The sequence below is a fragment of the Vulpes lagopus genome, chromosome X (assembly GCF_018345385.1).
Source record: "Vulpes lagopus strain Blue_001 chromosome X, ASM1834538v1, whole genome shotgun sequence".
NCBI lineage: Eukaryota > Metazoa > Chordata > Mammalia > Carnivora > Canidae > Vulpes > Vulpes lagopus.
The window spans coordinates 87266811-87274841 of NC_054848.1; the positions used below are offsets into that span (position 1 = coordinate 87266811).

At 37.8% G+C, this 8031-nt stretch overlaps 1 pseudogene; it reads left to right on the forward strand.

Moving 5' to 3' along the window:
- Positions 1-5031: 5031 nt before the first annotated feature.
- On the forward strand, positions 5032-5600 carry LOC121482623 (annotated as a pseudogene).
- Positions 5601-8031: the final 2431 nt, after the last annotated feature.

The window sequence follows — 8031 nt, forward strand, 5'->3', positions numbered from 1 at the left end:
ATATGTAGCTCTGTGGTTTTCTAAATGAAAGGTTCATGTTTTGAAAGCCAATTCTGGCACTAGTGTTTCCTAAATCTTGTTTTGATGTATGGAAGCATAAGAAGAGGAAGCAGATATTTGGAGTTGTAACACCTCTATAAAAAACTGGTATCAAGCCAAGTTTCTCAAAAGTTCTCCGACGAACTTTTTGTGCTTATGTGTGAAATGAATTATTGGTATGGAAGGCGAAAGATATTCAGCAGCAGTCACTCTGGTATCCAGACTGGAAAACATGGCTGTTTGGGCAGCAGCCTACCTTTTTCCCTCATGTATTCTGCCTTCCTTGCAAAGCATGCCACATCGTGAAAACCCAGGGGATATAAATCTGTTGTGAAGGCAGGAAAACTCCCACTGGCTAGGTGGATGTTTGCTTGCAGATAGAAAATTGATTGAGAAAAAAATCTCCTTTACCGAGCGACTTTGCATCAAGGAGACTAGGTGATGCAGAACAAAAATATTGTATATTCATTGGCTGTGTCGGTACAAATGAAAGTGTCAAACTTATCTTTTGGCAATGTAAATTGACTCTACAGGCAAATAAACTGCAATAATATCAACAGGCCTCACATAAACTGAAGAAAATTGCCTTCCTAGAGTCATATATGCCAAGCCTGATTCAGAACATGGCACACTGCCTGGGCATTGTTTGTGCCTAGGTGTCCTCCACTCATAAAGGTTAGCTGCAGGTACACTTACAGCTATTCATCAGTATGGGACAGAGACATGTAATGATGTAACAGGAAGCATGATTTATGGAGTGAGTCAAATAACTTAATTTTAGTGGGAAGCTAAGAAAAGAGGGCACTCTGAATTAATTTCTGATTAAGAGACAATTGCATAAAATTTGTTTTATGGAGGCCTTATAACTATAAAGCTTTCTGAAATATGCTGGTTGACATTCCCGCCTAGGAGGCATATGGTGAAGGGTCTTGCAGGACTTTCTGATTTCTGTCAGTGAGTCAATAATTTTGCCAATCACCCCTTTTATATAGATGCCCATCTAGGAACATGATACATATTGATTCACTTAAGACTTTATATGAGGTAGGACTTCCAATAAACCACCTTTTACAGTTGAGGACACTCTGGTAGGGAGAGTTAGAACTAGGGTACTTTATGGGCCCCTGGGTGGCTCGGTTGGTTAAGTGGCTGCCTTCAGCTCAGGTCATGAACTCAGGTCCTGTGTTAGGCTCTCTGCTCAGTGGGAGCCTCCGCTTCTCCCTCTCCTTCTGCCTCTCACCCTGCTCATGCGTGCTCGCTCTCTTTCTCTCTCTCAACTAAATAAATAAATTACTTTTTAAAAAAGAACTAGGTTACTTTAAACATAGAGCTTACATTCTTAACCACTTTGTCATGCTGCCCCAAAAGCACAGTATTGCTTAGATGCTGAATATTGCATGTTTTTGTTTATTTCTTCCTTGGTTTTCAGAACCAGTTCTCAAGTCATAATCAATCCCATATCACACTTTAAATTGCCATTGCTTGGGGCACCTGGGTGGCTCAGTGGATTAAGCATCTGCCTTTGGTCAGGTCATGATCCTGGGGTCCTGGGATTGAGCCCCACATCAGGTTCTCTGCTCAGCCGGGATCCTGCTTCTCCCTCTGCCCGTCTCCCCAGCTCATGCTCTCTCTCACTCACTCACTCTCTCTCAAATAAATAAATAAATAAATAAAATTTAAATAAATAATTTCCATTGCTTTTTACCAACCAATTCTTGGACATTTTCATATGTTTCCAGAACAAATACAGAGTATTCTAATTGACTGGCCCATCTGTCTTCACTCTTCACCTGTGGTTCATTGTATACAGTGGTACCAGATTAATCTTTTTGTAGCACAATCTGATTGATGTGTCTATACCTCTGTTCCTTGCTCTAATATAAGAATCTTTTAGTCTAGCCAAACCCGTATCCTAATTCTATCCTTGCATCTTGGTCAATTAGCGCATCTGTACTATTATACTCCATTGAAATTCCTTCCTCTTCCCTACCTACCTACTGGAAACTAATATCCATATTTCAGTTCAAATTTTAAGGCTTCCCCAATCTCCATAAAGAACATCAACCTAAAGCAACTATCTCATTACCTACAACAAACGTTTGGCAACCATTCAAAGTAAGATCTAGTCTCTACTTTCACTTTGTAGGTAAAAGCTGAACTTGGAATTCATGACAGAGTTCTATGGTTGTAGAAGGTTTACATAATATTTAATTGAATATTACTTGGCCCCAAAATATTCTGTAAAATTTTTCCTTTTACTTAAATTCATTTTTCTGGAAAAGAACAGAAAATTCAGATTAATTGACAATTAAATTATTTTGAGTCTTGTTAAAAGAAGAATTATTCTTTTACCCATCCAGAGCTTGATTCTCTACTGCATAAAAATTACTGAGTACTAGGAATCTGTTTTGTGTTTCAAAGTATCCTGTGAAATTTAAAAACTTTAAATTACTAGCAGTAAATTCTCTATGTGCTATGAAAAATACCCATTACCTAAGAAGAATAGAATCTGGAAATATGAACACTTCCATATTTGAGAATGACCATAATCATTGGTATTTCAAAGTGTATGTTTTGGAGAGGGATGGGGAATTGAAGGATAAGAGATGTAGTCACTAAATATATATATATATATATATATATATATATCAACATTCATTTTCAACCTGTGCACATAGAAGGATTATTTGGCTTGCATATGTAGTCATAATTTATCAATCTTCATCTAATTATAAGCAAAGTATCCACAAATGTATAAGGCTGGCTAGTGTTCAACAATATAGAAATCAGGGCAGTATTTATGGTCTTAAAAGAATTTACCAGAAAATGTTTTGATCCTGGGAATAAGTAAGGTAACCTAATAAACATATGGGTGAGAGATCAGTACAATGAAACCCCATTTTCAGCGAAAAGTTGAAGTAGAATTGCAAAAGCTTTCTTTCAGGAGAAACTTTAACTTACAATAAACATGAAGTTAATAAACCTGAATTATATTATATAAAAGGTTATCATGGAAACCTTGACAGAATGAAATGTCACAAAAAGCACTACCATTATCTAATGTGGTCTTCATACCTGGTGACAAAAGAAATAATGATTAAAATTATAATCTCAAAATCATCTGTCATTCCCACAGGTTAGCAATTTTCCCAGGTAGTAGAAAATGCCTGTAATAAGCAGATATGTCACATATCAATTAAGGAAAAATAAAGATAAAAGTCTTCCGATAATATGCTGGAAAAAAATAACATGTTTTGATATTTTAGCATTACCAAAGTTCACGTTTCATTTCAGAACTGCCAGGAAAATAATAAAAAGTGCTGTGTGAAAAACATGGTCTTTAAATTCAATTTCCCACTGATGTGTTAATGAACTTGAAAAAAATCAAAGTATAATATGAAAAGGACAAGGCAAGTTACAAATAGGGCAAGACGTTTTTAATAGCATACTTCAATAAAAGTAGACATTACTCAATATTTTCATTATCGAAATTTTTATAAAGACATTTTCAATTAACAGCATATCTGTTTTTTTCTGTCCACTATATTCTTAGAACTTAAAAAAATTTACTCAGAGCCTAAATAGAGCTAACAGTAATTGATAAGAAGAGACCTTTACTGGATGAATAGAAATCTCATGCAGGTATTCCTTCCTTTGTGTAATAAATATGCAACTAAAAGCATAGAAGTTTTTATTTTTATTATTTCCCACTTCAAAAAAAGCAAGAGAGGAGCACCTGGCTGGCTCAGTTGGTGGAGCATGTGACTCCTGATCTCGGGGTTGTGAATTTGAGCCTCACGTTGGGTGTAGAGATTACTTAAAAAAATAAATAAATGGAATTTAAATAAAAACTTGGAAGAAAAAAGATAAATAAATAAACATTTTAAAGCAAGAGGAAGTACATAAAATGTAAATTGTTTGCTAAGGCAAATAATCACATTGGGATTCTTTTTTTTCTTGTCAGTTCAGATTTTCATATAAAACAATATCCCTTAACAAATTAAAGGTGTTTTGTTGGGCAGCCCGGGTGGCTCAGCGGTTTAGCGCCACTGTCAGCTCAGGGCATGATCCTGGAGACTCGGGATGGAGTCCCACATCAGTCTCCCTGCATGGAGACTACTTCTCCCTCTGCCTGTGTCTGTGTCTCTCATGAATAAATAAATAAAATCTTTAAAAAAAAAAAAAAAAAGGTGTTTTGTGGAGAGAAATTTGCCAGAAATTTTATCATCAAAATTCAAAAAATATGGGAAATACAGAGATTCATAGAATATTTTCTGGGAAGGATGAAAACATAGGCATTGTACTTTTTAATTTAATTATTGAATCAGCAACATGTTTCTACTTAATTTAACTGCCTCAACTGGTGGTTGCCAGAGAGAAGGTGGGGAGAGGTTATGGTGAGATAGGTGAAGGGGATTAAGAGGTACAAACTTTCAGTTATAAAATAAATAAGCGGGGATCCCTGGGTGGCACAGTGGTTTGGCGCCTGTCTTTGGCCCAGGGCGCGATCCTGGAGACCCAGGATCGAATCCCACATCGGGCTCCCGGTGCATGGAGCCTGCTTCTCCCTCTGCCTGTGTCTCTGCCTCTCTCTCTCTCTGTGACTATCATAAATAAATAAAATTTTAAATAAATAAATAAATAAATAAAATGGAAATACCTAACAAAGAGAAACTACATAAAATAAATAAGCCATGGGTAAAGGTGCACCTGGGTGGCTCAGTGGTTGAGGCACCTGCCTTTGGCTCAGGTCGTGATGCTGGGGTCCTGGGATCGAGTCTCACATCAGGCTCCCCGTGGGAGCCTATCTCTCTCTCTGCCTATGTCTCTGCCTCTCTCTTTCTGTGTCCCTCATGAATTAATAAAATCTTTAGAAAATAAGCCATGGAGATAAAAAGTCTAGCATAAGAGCTCTGCCACCATGATCACCACTCCTGTATGCACAGCAACCATGCTGCTCCATTGTCTACTTCCCTGTTCACAGCTGCGTGCATGCTGCTGGCTGGTCAGGGCCAGAGCTGGAAGGAGAAGGTGGTGACCATGGAGACCTGGCTGCAGGGCTCACTCAAGGCCTCCTGTCTGTCTGTATAGGCAACTGCCCACGTTCCAGGATGGAGACCTTACCCTGTACCAGTCCAATGCCATCCTGTGACACTCGGGCCACTCACTTGGTCTGTCGGGGAAAGACCAGTGGGAGGTGGCCCTGGTGGACATGGTGAATGCTGTCATGGATGATATCCACTGCAAGTACCTCATCCTCATCTACACCAACGAGGAGTCAGACAATTAGGAGTATGTGAAGGCACTCCAGGGCACCTGAAGCCTTTTGAGACTACTGTCATGGAACCACGGGGAAGCCTCCTTGTGGGCAACAGGATCTCTTTCGTACACTTCAACCTGCCAGACTTGTTGCTGACTCACCAAGTCCTGGCGCTCAGCTGCCTGGACTCCTTCCCTCTGCTCTCGGCCTACCTCAATGCCTCAGGGCCCAGCCCAAGCTCAAAGCCTTCCTGACCTCCTCCAAGCACATGAACCTTCTCATCCATGGCAATGGGAACTAATGAGGGGTTGTGGGACCCTCAGCAGAAAGCAGGGGTTGCCTGCCTTCCTTTCCCCAGGACCAATAAAATTTCCAAGCGAGAAGGAAAAAAAAAAGTATAGCATAGGAAATACAGTCAATGATATTGTAATAATGTATTGTCACAGATGGCAACTACACTTATGGTGAGCATATTTCATAATGTACATAATTCTCGAATCACTATGGTTGTACACCTAAAACTACTATAGTATTGTATGTCAACTATATTTCAATAAAAAAATCATCTCTAAAAAAAGAATTAAACTGCCTCATGACAATTTGTTTCAACCTAGGAAGCTACTTTTCACTCTATTTTTTAAATATTTTATATATTTATTCATGAGAGACATACAGAGAGAGAGGCAGAGACACAGGCAGAGGGAGAAGCAGGCTCCACGCAGGGAGCCCGATATGGAACTCTATCCCGGGACCCCGGGATCATGCCCTGAGCCAAAGCCAGACGCCCAACCGCTGAGCCACCCAGGTGTCCCCACTCTATTTTTAATTAGAAAGCAAACTTCTCCTCGTAATACTTCTTTATACAGTAGCCATTTGCTTACTGTTATTGGACATTTAAATTCTTTTTTGCTTAAGCTTCTTATTTACTCCTTTACAGGTTGTTGATACCATAATGGGAAAGTTTTTACTAGGTGCTAATTCAGCAGGAATACTTCAAAAACTGTTCTAAAATATCTTGAACATGGGTAAAGTGGGGAGGGAGGGTTTATCAAAAAAGCGTATGGAGTTTTAAAGTGAGCTTATAAAGCAGATTAAAACAGTCAGAACTTGCAACAGTGGAAATTAATTAGTTTCAGATTTAAGGAAAAAATTTGTAAGAAAGTGTGAAAGGACTTCAAATAGGAACTTAGTAAGAGTGACCTACATTTCCATACATAAATCAAGTTGTATTCAAATATTTATTTTGAAAATTTCATACAATTACCAACTATTAATCTAAAATTAGGTTTTAGTTACATATATAAAGTATCCAGATCATGAGTTGCGAAGTTGTACCACAAGATAGTCAGATCACATCTGCAGTATCATATGCAATTTTTTTGCATCATATTTTAAAAACAAGTATTTCCAGAAGCAGGCAACCAAGATTGTGAGTAGACTGAAATTCTACAATGTTTAGAGTGAGGAAAAGAAACTTAGGGGACACTTGATGCCCATTTTCAAATAACTTGACTACAATATAAGAGAAGGAATATGCTTACTCTGTGAAGCTCCAGAGGCTAGTATTAAGTGAAATGACAAACTCAGTGTGAGCAAACATCTTATGAAAGTCAAAACAAATGGGCTGCCTCCTGAGGTAGCCAGCAAGTCACCACTGACCACAATCTAGCACAGACTATAAAGACAATTCATCAGAGATGCAACACTCCAGTGAGATTAATGATGTGGTTTTTGTTTTAAATAGGAAAATTCATCAGACTACCTATAGGATTGTTACAAAAGGGACCAAATTACCTTATATGGTTAATTGACCTATCAAAATTTCAAATTCCCTTCCTACTATCAGAGTAACAAGTCCATTTTATGAAAATAAGCATAAGTAATTTGCAAAATGACTCCATGAATCACTCCCCCCCCCAATTTTATTATAATTCTTATTTGGTAAAATCTGACTTTTTTCAGATTAATTCTTCTTAGGCCATAGGCCACTGGTTCATGAAACTATATAATTTAGTTATATTAGCTTTATATTAAGAAAAAATTTTTAAAGAAAATTATAATGGTTGAGATTATACAATGGGAAAAAGACAGTCTCTTCAATAGTCTTGGGAAACTGGACAGCCACATGCAAAAGAATGAAACTGGACCCCTACCTGATACTACTGACAAACATCAATTCAAAATGTATTAAAGATTAGAATGTAAGACCTGGAACCATAAAACTCTTAGAAGAAATCATAGGGGTAAGCTCCTTCACATTGGTCTTGTTTTTTTGTTTGTTTGTTTGTTTGTTTGTTTGTTTGTTTTTTGAGATTATATTTATTTATTCCTGAGAGACACAGAGAGAGAAGCAGAGACACAGGCAGAAGGAGAAGCAGGCTCTCTGTGGGGAACCCGATGTGGGACTTGATCCTAGGACTCCAAGATCACACCCTGAGCTAAAGTCAGATGCTCAACCACTGAGCCACCAAAGCATCCTCACATTGGTCTTGACAATGAGTTTCTGGATTTAAAACCAAATCCAAATTTTTTGTTGCAAAGGCAACAAAAGCAAAAGCAAACATGGAGTACTACATCAAATTAAAAAGCTTCTACACAGCAAAATAAACCATCAACAAAATGAAAACTTGACCTTGAAATGGGAAAAAAATATTTGTAAACCATATATCTAATAAGGGGTTAGTATTCAAAATATACAAGGAGCTCACATAACTCAATGGCAAAAATAAAAA